This window comes from Triplophysa rosa, linkage group LG19 (genome assembly GCF_024868665.1).
Source record: "Triplophysa rosa linkage group LG19, Trosa_1v2, whole genome shotgun sequence".
In the NCBI taxonomy this organism is placed as follows: domain Eukaryota; kingdom Metazoa; phylum Chordata; class Actinopteri; order Cypriniformes; family Nemacheilidae; genus Triplophysa; species Triplophysa rosa.
The window spans coordinates 2,789,320-2,804,036 of NC_079908.1; the positions used below are offsets into that span (position 1 = coordinate 2,789,320).

Genomic DNA, 14,717 nt, shown 5'->3' on the forward strand with positions numbered 1-14,717 from the left:
CAAACCTGTTCTTTGCACAGTTTGTATGTTTTGCACTTACTTCGAAAATTAAAACCTCTCCAGGGAATGGGATGCCATACCGTGACCCTGTCTGTTTTTGCTCCAACATCACAAAACTTGTGAATAATGAAGAACCAGGGCTGCGTTCAACAAAACGTTTTTTAAACGGAAACGGTGGTGCGGTTGAACACCTTGTTGTGATGACGCAAGAGTTGAACTATGGCAGCTGAGAAGGCCATTCTTTGTGTTCTTTTGCGTATACCGAGCTGCAGCGGACACATTTAAACGACTTTACTTGGACCCATTGTGCGAGCTGTCTCTTTAATACCGCGTGGGTTATACAGGTGCTGGTCATATAATTAGAATATCATCAAAAAGTTGATTTATTTCACTAATTCCATTCAAAAAGTGAAACTTGTGTATTATATTCATTCATTACACACAGACTGATATATTTCAAATGTTTATTTCTTTTAATTTGATGATTATAACTGACAACAAATGAAAATCCCAAATTCAGTATCTCAGAAAATTAGAATATTACTTAAGACCGATACAAAGAAAGGATTTTTAGAAATCTTGGCCAACTGAAAAGTATGAACATGAAAAGTATGAGCATGTACAGCACTCAATACTTAGTTGGGGCTCCTTTTGCCTGAATTACTGCAGCAATGCGGCGTGGCATGGAGTCGATCAGTCTGTGGCACTGCTCAGGTGTTATGAGAGCCCAGGTTGCTCTGATAGTGGCCTTCAGCTCTTCTGCATTGTTGGGTCTGGCATATCGCATCTTCCTCTTCACAATACCCCATAGATTTTCTATGGGGTAAAGGTCAGGCAAGTTTGCTTCAATATATCAGTCTGTGTGTAATGAATGAATATAATATACAAGTTTCACTTTTTGAATGGAATTAGTGAAATAAATCAACGTTTTGATGATATTCTAATTATATGACCAGCACCTGTATACATGTTGCTGCTGATTGGGCTGACATAACGTATCTCAAAACCCTGTTGCACACAGTTTTCAGGAAACGTGTAGTTCAACCTGGAAACCGTAGCAAAACGTTGCGCACCGGTTTGAGCATTAACATTCCCCAGGTAGGACAGTAGGGTTGCACGGTGTACCGGTGCTACGGTAGCATCGCGATGCTAAAGCTTAAAAATATCCGCGATGCCTCTCTATTGAAACGGTAGTATCGTAGTACCGTAGTTAATGTTGCATATGCGCATTAATATTTATTTTAACACTTACATCTGCCTTTTTGCGGTGTTTATCTCCTAAATGAATGTGTGCTTTGAATGTCTCGGACGAGTTAATGATTCAAATTGGCGTTTTGAACGAGTTGGTTAAATGATTCACTAACTCAGTGGAAAATTGACGCCACCTACTGGCCGTTTTAGTTCTGCATTTAAAGTAAGCCTAATATTTCCATTTATAAAGACTGCTGTATCAATTAAATTTGTCCAACATTTGAATTAGTTCCTACGTGAAAAATGATCTAGTGTACTTTAGTATTTACTACAGTAAACTACTAAAACTCATAGATACTAGTGTTTTTGAGTCTTATCATAGTAAATATTTAAGTATACTACAGTATTTATAGTATTTACAAATGACTAAATGTAAATGTATTTGCTACAATTTATCCAATTACTACAGTTAATACAACAACATACTCTAGTGCAAAGTATAATACAGTTTACTATAGTAAATACAAAATGTTTAATCTAAGTCTGTGTTTTTTGTATAGATTTGAATTATATGGCACAGCATCGTGATAATACTTGGTATCGAGATACTTCAGCTGGTATAGTATCGTAAGACATGTTTATGGTACCGTGACAACCCTGTAGCACAGTTCTTTCTTGTATCATTTGACTTTCAAACCGCAGACTGAAGCTCCTCCCACTGATACGTAGTTGGGCACGTCTTCCTGGTTGATATCTGTATTGTAACACACACAGGAGAAAAGCAAGGTAAGCGCTTTACAATGTTAACGTCTACCTGGATGATTAGTCGTATGAATAACAAAAAGAAACAACGAAACATCAGTCCAGAACTGAAGGAATACAGCCGTAATAGCCGATTTCTACATGACGTAACCAGCTATGATGTCATCGAGGTCCGTGTACCTTAGGATAATTCATTTATTCGTTTTTGTTTTCAAAACAGAAAGACGAATAAACCGTTCATTTTTACATATTCCACCGTATACGAGACAAATTTTTGGTTTGTTTTCCTCAATATTTCTTTAAGTGCATCAAATTAATATACAACAAAACCAAAACGAAACAACAAGTATTTTTCTTAACAACGCGCATTTTAGTCCACCGGAAGTTTAGCTGCACTGCAAACAACGGTGCAAAATTGTATCAGAAGTGCAAAACGATCTGCTCTCACTGTGAATTTAAATGGGGGCTATGGTTAAATCTCCCTTGCTGTCAGCTTTGCACACACACGCACACACACACGCACGCACGCACGCACGCACGCACGCACGCACGCACGCACGCACGCACGCACACACACACACACACACACACACACACGCACAGGCTTTGGTTGACTATCCCCGTGGGGACAGTCCATAGGCGTAATGTTTTTATACTGTACAAACTGTATATTCTATCCCCTAACCCTATCCCTAAACCTAAAGATCATAGAACACTTTTTGCATTTTTAGATTTGTAAAAATATTGTTCTGTACAATTTATTAGCTTTTTTGCCCCTGGGGACCTCAATTTTGGTCCCCACGGTGACACGAGTCCCCATGTGTTGGTGTGTATTCAGGTTTAGGTCCCCACCGGGATATACAAACATGAACACACACACACACGCACACGCACACACACACACACACACGCACGCACGCACGCACGCACGCACGCACACGCACACACACGCGCACACACACACGCACATACACACGCACACACGTACACACGCACACACATACACACGCACACACACACGCACATGTCTGGTTTACTATCTCCGTGGGGACAGTCCATAGTTTCAATACTTTTTGCATTTTTAGATTTATAAAAAATATTGTTCTGTACAATTTATAAGCTTTTTTGCCCATGGGGACCTCAATTTTGGTCCCCACGGTGACACGAGTCCCCATGTGTTGGTGTGCATTCAGGTTTAGGTCCCCACCGGGATATACAAACATGAACACACACACACACACTTTATTTAATTAACTGTATACTTCTACATTGCACAGAAATGTCTACCTATGTGTCTGTATGGTTGTTTACGGATTTAGTGGCACACACCACTGAAAACATATGTGTAATTAAAGAGAGTGGTCTTGTGCTACTACCACTCGTCGCCAGAGGACTTCCGGTGGACTAAAATTAAGAAACAACCCTTATTGTCACAGCAATATTATGTTAAGACATTACATTAGCACTATTATGCATGTTATTGTTGCACATACAAACTTTTTTATTGTTAATATACTGTAGATTGTTTGATTATTTTAAGGGATTTTCCAGCGTCATACATTTTCATTTTACTGTGGGATGGACAGTTAAACATTTACTTATCCTGAACTTTTTCAATGAAATGACTGACCCTGGTTAATGGCACAAAGACTATTCTAGTGGAGGTAGAGGTTGTCTCTGGATGTGAAAGAAATCTGTGTAGATGTTATGCATTCTGTTGTAAAAGCAGGTCGTTTTAAGTGTCATACTTTTTTTCTTCTTTTTTTCCGCTTCTCTGTGTATTGCAGAACACACCGCTATTTTATAATTCTGTGGATCAGCATTGTTGCGGCTATAACACAAGTTTTTTCTGCAGAGCAACATGCAAGGAGTCCGCGTTATTTGTGGGGCAACTTTTATTTGATTATAAATTGATCATATTGAATTTACAGTGCATCCGGAAAGTATTCGCAGCGCTTCACTTTTTCCACATTTTGTTATGTTACAGCCTTATTCCAAAATGGATTAAGTTCATTATTTTCCTCAAAATTCTACAAACAATACCCCATAATGACAACATGAAAGAAGTTTGTTTGAAATCTTTGCAAATTTATTAAAAAAAACGAAAGCACATGTACATAAGTATTCACAGCCTTTGCCATGACACTCAAAATTGAGCTCAGGTGCATCCTGTTTCCACTCATCTTCCTTGAGATGTTTCTACAACTTGATTAGAGTCCACCTGTGGTAAATTCAGTTGATTGGACATGATTTGGAAAGGCACACACCTGTCTACGTATATAAGGTCCCACAGTTAACAGTGCATGTCAGAGCACAAACCAAGCCATGAAGTCCAAGGAATTGTCTGTAGACCTCTGAGACAGGATTGTATCGAGGCACAGATCTGGGGAAGGGTACAGAAAAATTTCTGCAGCATTGAAGTTCCCATTGAGCAGAGTGAATGGACCATCATCCGTAAATGGAAGAAGTTTGGAACCACCAGGTGTGGTGAGCAAGACACAAGACTTTTAGTAAAATCAGGCCCCGGAGGGTGGTTTATTTACACAGATAATTGTGCTGGTGAAGCCACAAAATCTTTAAACACAGTGCCCGGGGGGAATCCGGTCCCTGCGAGGGCTTCTGAGTGCTCGGTGTGAGTGGTAGGGGCGTCCTTCTGTGCTCGGTAATCCTGCCGGTCGTCAGGCGCTTGACTCTTGAAATAAGAGAGAGAAAGCAAGAGGGTCTGCGCTGATTGCCTCCGTATCCATGGCGACGCTGATTGGGAATGGGCTGACTCGCCACACTCCACCCTAAGCATCGGCCTGGTACAGGGAGTCCTTCTACTTGGGCTCCTGAATGTCTGTTGGGGGGAGGGGGAGAGGTCCCTGACCGAGTGGTCCACCCTGACCACATCCTCGACAGACCATCCGCATTGCCATGGAAGGCCCCGGCCCGATGTACCACCTGGAAGTGGAAGTCCTGGAGCGCTAGGAACCACCTGGTCACCCGGGCGTTGGTTTCATTGGCCCTGGCCATCCACTGTAGGGGGGCATGGTCGGTGACCAGGGAGAAGCTCTGTCCTAGGAGGGTAATACCTCAGCTCCAGGACTGCCCACTTAATGGCCAGGGCCTCCTTCTCCACGGTGGCATAGTGGGTCTCGGCTGGGGTTAGCTTCCGACTAATGAATACCACTGGATGTTCCTCTCCGTCTTTGGTTTGGGAAAGGACCGCCCCCAGGCCGGTGTTGGAAGCGTTGGTCTGGAGGATGAAGGGGCAGCCGAAATCCGGGGCGTGCAGAATGGGAAAGGACGATAGGTGCTCCTTCAGTGTCTGGAAGGCCTTCTCCGCCTCGGGACTCCATCTCGTCTTCTCTGGCTGCCCCTTTTTGGTCAGGTCGGTAAGGGGGCTGGCTAGGGAAGAGAAGTTAGGGATGAAACGCCTATAATATCCCGCTAGCCCCAGAAAGTCACATACCTGGGTCTTGTTGGTAGGTCTCGGAGTGTTCCGGACGGCCTCGACCTTCTTCATTTGGGGTTGGATTAGACCCCGGCCAACTCGGAACCCCAGGTAATGTGCCTCCGCTAGCCCCAGATGGCACTTCTTTGGGTTCGCGGTCAGCCCCGCTCGTTGGGGTTCGAGCAGCACTCTCCGCAACCGTTCGAGGTGGTCCTGCCAGCTCTCGGAGTGGATGACCACATCGTCGATATAGGCCACGGCGTAGTCATGATGGGGCCGGAGGAGGATGTCCATCATCCTTGGGAAAGTCGCTGGTGCTCAATGTAGCCCGAACGGCAACACCCGGTATTGCCAGTGGCCCGAGGGGGTACTGAACGGCGTCTTCTTGCGGGCCTCTGGAGATAACGGGACCTGCCATTCCCCTGTGGTGAGGTCCAGGGTGGATATAAACCGGGCCTTCCCGAGGCGGTCTAGTAGTTCGTCCACCCGTGGCATGGGGTATCCGTCAAACACCGACGCTTCGTTCAGTCTCCGGAAGTCATTACAGAAGCGGAGAGTGCCGTCGGATTTGGGGACCATGACGATGGGGCTGGACCAGGGGCTGCGGGAGGGCTCGATGACTTTGAGTTCCGTCATGCGGTTAATCTCTTCCTCTATAGCTAGCCGACGAGCCTCCGGGACCCGGTAGGGTCACTGCCGTACCACGACTCCGGGGGGCGTGCGGATCTCATGTTGGATGACTTTCGTATGCCCGGGCTTTTCACAGAACACATCCTCAAACTGACGGACCAGGGCGGAGAGGTTGGCTTTCTGAAGGGGGGACAGCTGTTCTCCCATCTGTACCACGGGGAACTCTTTTTTTCCGCGAAGGCAGCCATCTGCACTGGGGGGGCCACCCACCTCTTCAGGAGATTGAGGTGGTACAGCTGCTCCCCCTTCCGTCGTCCCAGCCAGAAACTTGGAGGCTGCTGATGGGGTGAGCACCAGTACTCGGTCTCCAGGTGCGAACTCTCGGGGCTGGGCGGGCCGGTCGTACAGGCGGCATTGGGCCTGGTCCGTCAGGACCTCGGAGGGGATCCCCACCCGGCTGAAGAGGAGGAAGAGCTCTTTGGCGATGGTTTTGGCGGTGGCTTTCCGCAGGGGTATTGCCTCGGGATACCGGGTGGCGTAGTCCACGACGAAGAGGATGTGTTCGTGCCCCCGGGCTGACTTTGGCAGCGGACCCACCAGATCCATCCCAATCCTTTCGAAGGGTACTTCGATGATGGGCAGAGGAATGAGAGGGCTGGGGGGAGGTCGGTTCGGCGATGTCAACTGACAGGTGGGGCAGCTCTGGCAGAACCGATTTACATCTCCGTCCAGTCCCGGCCAGTGGAAACGGTCGCGTATTCTTTGCGCGGTGTTGGCGGGAACCAGGTGTCTGGCCAAAGGGCGGGCGTGGGCCAACTCCAGGATGTGGTTTACCTTGGTCTTTGGGACCACTAACAGGTGCTTTTCCTCCCCCCTCCTCTGGGCGACGCAGTAGAGCAGACCATTCCGTACGATGATTTCTGATGTGTTAATATGAAAATATAATCCCCACATATTACCTGCTAGGGATGGGCGATATGGCCCTAAAACTCTATCACGATAATTCCTGGTATTTGTTGCGATAACGATAAAAATGACGATATGTCCCTAACGCCATCCACCGCTGTTTTTTGCGTCAAGTGATAGTAGCTGCATGTAGTCTAGACCCTCAGAAAAACAAATATTATCATAAAATAAAACTTATATAATATATATATATATACTTATATAACTCCTAAAATATACCTACAGTATTTTTGTAAATATAAAATATAATAGTGAGATTCGACTTCAAAAGGTTGTAGTAAAGAAAAGTTAAATGAACTTTCTCAATAAACACATCTTGTCATACCTAAAACTGTATATGTTCTATTGTTGGGTGGAAACGATCGATCGCATCACGCTGTCAATCACTCTCTCTTGAACTGTGTGAACCTTCTCTTCTCACAGCAACATACACTGAATCTGTCTATGACTCGCGCTACAGAAAGAGAAGAGAAAAATGCGGATAAAAGAAATCTAATTAAATAATCCATGCTTTTATATGCACTTATATGCGCTTAAAATAACGTAATACAAATTCGCATATTTACTGTATGTAAACAGGCAGCAGTGCTGTGCGCGCTGTGTCGCTATGAAAGCACATGTGGGCGCGAGCTGCGCACGTTCATCCTGTATATAGGCAAGAAATCGTATTAAACAATTTGCGCACGCGCTCATAACATCTAACGAATGTTTAAATAAATAATTTTAGCCAAACTAAATGTTGTGGTGTAACGTATTATGACTATCAACGAATACTTAACAAACGAATTAAATAAAACGAAAGTGAAACTGAACATTAACTCGGATGCATCTACAGTGCCAACCTAAACAAGATTTAGAGCTCGTCTTTTAGTGCTCTTTATCAGCTTCACGTCTGCCCTCCGCTATACCCGTTTTCGCTTCACATATGAGCTGTGAATGGGTCTCACAAAGAAATACGTCATCAACTAGAATTTATCGTTCATATCGCGGGAAGACTAATTCCTATCGTGTGGGGAATTTCTACCGGTATATCGCAAACGATATAATATCGCCCATCCCTATTACCCGCACAAAAAAAGAAAGAAAAAAGGCACGTTGAGTGATGGTTAAACGGTGCACACCCAACACAGGGTTTTACATGTGTATATATATTTTCTTGTCTCTGCCAAAATACAAAGAGTCAAATTCATTTGTAGGCCTATGTCAAAATCAGAAAGTGTCGTGTTCCCAGTCTGATCTCCAGGCTTTGTTATCTTTTTGTCAGTGTGCGTATGTTGTTGTGTCGAGCACATGGCTTTTTGTTTTGACAGCTCGCCCTGCTCCATTTGCTGGCTATAATTGCTTCAGGTTTGTGCATTTTAATTCACAGAAATCCAACCCAATTTTTTTTCTTTTTTTTTTAAATAAAAACTTTTTTTTTCATCAGATATTTTTCTGATGTTTAAAATCTATTAACAAGTGTTTACCAAAATAGGGTTCAGTAAAATGGTAACAAATACATTCTCTGAGCATTTTAATTTCACATCCATAACGCTGGAATTGCCCACATCTGTGCAAGGAGTGAGATGTGCTGACAGATAGGCTACAAGAGATAGGAATAGGCTATTACATTATCTGTGGAAAAAAATATATGTCCTTTTGAGCCTAAATGTTCTTGTACTCCATTTGAAGCACTGGCTAGAGGGCAACAGTTCAAAAGGATTGTGGCCTGGTTATGAACTCTGTGATGGCTTTTCCTGCTATTTTCAAGGACTACAAGGATGGGCAGGGGAGCAGCTGAGACAAACCGCTACTGAAGTGCACAGAACAACCCCTTGCAAGTCTCTAACTTCAGGTCCTGTGAGATGGTGAGGCTTTCCTGATTTCGCCAAGTGAGAGATGTTGACCCTGGGCAACATTTCAATCAACCAGTCAGATTTGAGGGATTAGTTACACTTCATGTTTAGATTAAGCTAACCAAGGCTTTGTGCCTCTGCACCCTTATTATTCATCTATCATTTCCCTCTGATTTAAGGGCTATGGTTATGGTTAGAGTTTGGAGTGGGTGTAGACTTTTTCTACAAAAACAATATTGCCATAACAACATCTCTTACTTGGCAAAATCTGTTCAAGCGAGATGGTGGAACCCAGTGACCTGAAGGACTCCACAGCAAAACAGTTACAAAATATTGTGTGTTTTGGGCCATATTCGATTTAAATTGAATCTTTTAAAAGGGATAAGATATGCTTTGTCTTTTCTTCTTCTTAATGGAAGGTGCTCTCTCTGTGAGCTCGTTGAGCTCTGCTCTTGAGTTCTGCCCTTACTTCATTCTCTTCCTTTTTAGTTGAGCTTTGGGGTTCAGGCCACTAGGTCATGCTTCCAGGCTCTCCTCTTTCTTCTTCTAGACTTTATTTGCACTTACATCCAATTTTCACATTTAATTTATTTAAATGAATTTAAATGATTCATTGGTTAATTTAAATATGAATTTACAATTATTTTATCTATTAAACTAAAGAATTCATAATTGCAGGTTTGCTGATCACATCAGCAAACCTGAACACCTTGATTAGATAATTCAGGTGTGTTTGATTGGGGTTAAAGCTGAAATCTTCAGGACGGTCGATCTCCAGGAGCAGGGTTGGTGACCACTGGTCTATACAATAGAAAGGGATGCAATATGAAGGCTCGTCCGAGATATGGAGAAATATTGAATTCCTGTATCACACTGTTCGCCAAGTTTTATCCAAATGGCTATATCATGAGATACAATTGTCCATCTCTCTCCAAAGTCTCTACATCAAGTGATCTGCCCTTATAAGTGAGTAGGGAATATATGCGATTGGAACGCATGCAAAGCAGTTTCGCAAACTTGTGCATTACCAGTTATAATGTTGTAAATAACGTTCAGTTTCTTGCACAATTCGATCGATTCGCTTAAGTAAGACGTCATTAATACATCGAAAGAAGCCGCAGGGATTACTTTTATGTTGCCTCTATCTGTATTTTGAACTGTTAAAGACATGAATCTGTCGACTTTATTTCATTTTATAAAAAACCATGGACCACAACTCCAGGTAAAAGTCTTTATTGTTAAGAAATAATGTCACATAGGTTGAGTAATTGATCAGCCAGATCCTCTACAGATATGACTGTTAATGCTAATCCAATGCAATTTAGGTTACAAATGTTTTGCATTTTTTGCATGCATTATTTGGGGCTCTTATTTATTAATTTCTGCATTGTGGGGCCTAGTACACATGATTGAACAGTGTTGGAAGTGCATGAATGGTTTTTACCTGAAAACTGAGCTCATGATAGACAGACAGACAGACAGACAGAACAACACATTGAATGGTTATTTTGTCTGAGTTGTATCCAGTTATATGCTTTATCAGTAAGGTAAAGATGTGTTTTGTTAAAAGTAGCTATTTTCTATATAAATCTCCAAATCTGATTATTAATAATGATTCTTAATTCATTAAATAACACCGCCTAAAAAGTAACGAGTAACTAGTACTCTGAGTAGTATGTAACAGTACTTGTACTTAAGTACAAATTTCCAGTACTCTTTCCACCACTGATCATAATATAATATCACAAAATTTAATTTATTGTTACTACTGTAGATCTATATTAAATTATTATGAGATCTACATTGCTTTCAAAATCTTTATTTTTAAAATAATTTTGATTCTGTTTCTTATATATTGTGACATATTTTAATGACAGTATATGTATTGAACAAAAATGAGCAGAGTAAAACAAACAGAATGGTCAAGCGTATACGTAAGAAATGTACTGTGCAGGTGTGAAACCATAATCAATTCCAGATATTTTAAATGAATTTGTTAATGCATAGTAAATTCTTAAATTAAATAGTACATTCATTATTTTGATAAATTTACCCACCACATGTTTATAATTCATGTCAAAATGGATTAGCTCAACTTTATTTATATAGCGCTTTTTACAATTTTCATTGTTACAAAGCAGTTGTACATGAGACATATTGACTAAGCAAAACAAGTAAAGTTATACCTGTAAAAACAAGAAAAAGGTGAAACACAGAAGACCGACATACCCACATACAAAACACTCCACACACACAATATGCACACGTACTAACACACATAGACATAGACATAGACATAGACACGCACGCACGCACGCACGAACGCACGAAAGCACGCATGTTGAGTTTCCATGTTTTATGGGGACATTCCATAGACGCAATTGCTTTTATACTGTACAAATTGTATATCATATTCCCTACCCCAAACCCACCCCCTAACCCTAAAAGTCACACACAACTGTCTGCTCTTTTAGATTTTCAAAAAAGTTAATTCTGTATGATTTATAAGCTTGTTTCCTCATGGGGACAAAAAAATGTCCCCACAAGGACAAGGATTTTGGATGTTGCCATCTTTGTGGGGACATTTTGTCCCCATACCGTAGGGTTTACCCTTCCCCCCCAACCCCCCCCCCCCACACACACACACATACACACACAAGCACACACACAGACACGCACACACAGGCACACACGCACAGTGAAAGTACACATTTAAGATAAAAGAGAGAGAAGCACAGGTCAAATATAACATACTATAAATTCCTATATGCAATATTAAGTAAAACTTTAAAATTCTAATTCCAAAGCAGCCCCCCGGCCAGACAAATAGTACAAAACAGTATGCAAACAGTGGCGAGGAACCCAAAACTCCAATGGAGAAAAAAAACCCTCCGGAGAACCCAGGCCCAACCAGGGGATTCCTGTTCCCCTCTGGCAAAAGCTGCTGCCTCTGCACAAGCTCGACAGTGCTTGCACATCAAGGCTAAATAAAAATAAATAAACTTACTAATAAGGTAAATTATAGATTTAAGATTATCATTAATCTATTAATAATTAATCTAATAGCATTTGAAATTTTGTAGTGATGACGTGTCAAGTCGCCGCGTTTCTTTATCCAGCTCTATCATCTCAGCTCTTGTCAGGTCGCTGCTTTCCATTCTCCGCTCTACCATCAGGTCTGGCCATGAACTTCATCCTGCTCGCTGTGGTAACCGTGGAACAATGAGACAAGACATCTGAGAGTAGAGTACTGTTCTGCACTCTTTGATGCAACAAGTACATCAGTTGTGTTCCTGGTTCCGGTTGATCTAACTAATGCAGCCTTAACCCTCAGAGGATTTATATTATGGAAGTGTAGTGTATGCAAGATTAAAAAGATGCGTCTTTAGTCTAGATTTAAACTGACAGAGTGTGTCTGCCTCCTGGACAATGCAGGGAAGACTGTTCCAAAGTTTAGGCGCTAGATAGGAAAAGGATCTACCACCTGCACTTGATTTTGAAATTCTAGGTATTACCAACTGACAGGACACCTGAGAGCGTAATGCACGTGAAGGACTGTAATACAACAGTACAAACTCAGTACTGAGGAGTACAAACAGTACTCCTCAGTACTCACTCAAGTACTGAGGAGCTAAACCATGTAGGGCTTTATAGGTAATAAGCAAGTTTTAAAGTTAATGCGATGCTTTATAGGTAACCAGTGCAAGGTTGACAGAACCGGGCTAATATGTTCATACTTTTTTGTACGTGTAAGAACTCTAGCTGCCGTGTTTTGGACCAGTTGGAGTTTTTGTAAGAAGCCTGCAGGGCAACCACCTAACAGTGCATTACAGTAATCTAGTCTTGATGTCATGAATGCATGAATTAACTTCTCTGCATCTGACAGTGACAGCATATGACATGGTTTAGATATATTCTTAAGATGGAAAAACACAATTTTACAGGTGTTGGCGACATAGCTCTCAAATGACAGATTACTATCGAATAGAACACCAAGATTCTTTGCCGACGACGAGGGTTTTATGGAACATCCGTCAATAGTTAAACAGTATTCTTGGTTGTTACGTATGGTGGTTTTCGGTCCAATAAGTAACACTTCTGTTTTGTCCGAGTTCAGTAATAAAAAGTTGTTACTCATCCCGTTTTTTATATCGACTATGCATTCCATTATTCGATGGAACTGCTGTGTTTCATGAGGCTTCGAGGAAATATAAAGTTGAGTATCATCAGCATAACAGTGAAAGCTAACTCCGTGTTGCTTTATTATATCTCCTAGAGGTAGCATCATGTATAATGCGAAGAGCAGAGGCCCTAAGATTGTGCCCTGTGGTACACCGTACTGGACTTGCGATTTGCGTGACACCTCATTGTTTATTGCTACAAATTGAAAACGGTCGGTTAAATAAGATTTAAACCATTTCAAAGCTATTCCTTTAATGCCGACGTAATTTTCGAGTCTATGTAGGAGTGTGCTGTGGTCAGTGGTGTCGAATGCAGCACTAAGGTCTAGCAGCACCAATAACGAGATACAGCCTCTGTCAGACGCCAAAAGCAGATCATATGTAACTCTGATCAAAGCAGTCTCTGTACTGTGACATGCTCTAAATCCAGACTGGAATTCTACATTGATGTTATTCCTTTGGAGGAAGGAGCATAATTGAGTTGAAACTACTTTTTCCAGAACTTTAGATATGAAAGGTAGATTCGATATAGGCCTGTAGTTCCCTAGTTCTCTAGGGTCTTGTTGGGGTTTTTTAAACAGCCACCATATGCACATGTCCTAATGTCAGAGATAAGTTAATAATACTAAGAAGAGGATCTATAATTTCTGGGAGCATCTCTTTCAGTAGATTTGTAGGTATAGGGTCTAGCATGCATGTTGTTGATTTAGATGATCTAATAATTTTAGACAGCTCATCTTGATCTACGGTATAAAATAATTGCATTTTCTCCTTAAGGGCGCTGTAGTTAGTTTGTTCAGCGGGTTTCACTTCTGATTGCATTGTTATAATTTTTTCTCTAATATCTTGGATTTTATATGTGAAGTAGTTCATAAATTCATCACTGCTATGCTGATATACAGGATCAGAAGTCACTGACGATTTATTTTTTGTTAATTTAGCCACCGTGTTAAATAAAAACCTAGGGTTGTGCTGGTTTTCTTCTATTAGTGATGAAAAGTAGGCGGATCTAGAAGTTATTAGGGCTTTCCTGTATTTTCGAATACTATCCTTCCATGCTGTACGAAATACCTCTAATTTAGTTTTCTTAAAGTTGCGCTCCATTTTTCGGGCCGCTTTCTTTAGAGCCTGAGTGTGTTCATTATACCACGGTGTGGGGCTGCCATTTTTAATCTTCTTTAAACGTAGTGGAGCAACTTTGTCTAGCGTTACCGAGAAGGTGGAATTAAAATTTTCAGTGGTAATGTCAAGATCTTCAACGTTATTTCTCATGATTTGAGACAATTCGGGCAGATTATCGAGAAACGCATCTTTGGTAGTTGAAGTTATTGTTCTACCATATTTGTAACAATGAGTTTTATTTGTAGCCGTAGGCCAGTGAAGCAAACATAATACCAGATAATGATCCGAAATGTCTTCACTCTGCTGAAGGATTTTAACGTCGTCCACATTTATACCGTAAGACAGTATTAAATCTAAAGTATGATTACGAAGGTGAGTGGGTCCTGACACATGTTGACTAATGCCCATGGAGTTAAGAGTGTCTTTGAAAGCCATTCCTAAGGCATCTGTAACGTTATCTACGTGGATGTTAAAGTCACCAACGACAAGGAGTCTATCTGCGGCCAGTACTAGTTCTGATAAGAACCCACCAAATTCTTTAATAAAATCTGTGTGGTGCCCTGGAGGCCTATATACAATAGCTAGAATCAATTT

At 41.7% G+C, this 14,717-nt stretch overlaps 1 protein-coding gene across 1 annotated transcript in view; it reads left to right on the forward strand.

The window, feature by feature from the left end:
* Positions 1-1,899: 1,899 nt before the first annotated feature.
* LOC130569993 (E3 ubiquitin-protein ligase RNF14-like) overlaps positions 1,900-14,717 on the forward strand; it is a 20,869-nt gene continuing 8,051 nt past the window's right edge. The window contains exon 1 of the mRNA XM_057360027.1: positions 1,900-1,977. The gene's annotated coding sequence lies outside the window, so the exon portion shown is untranslated. The remainder of the gene's footprint in view (positions 1,978-14,717) is intronic.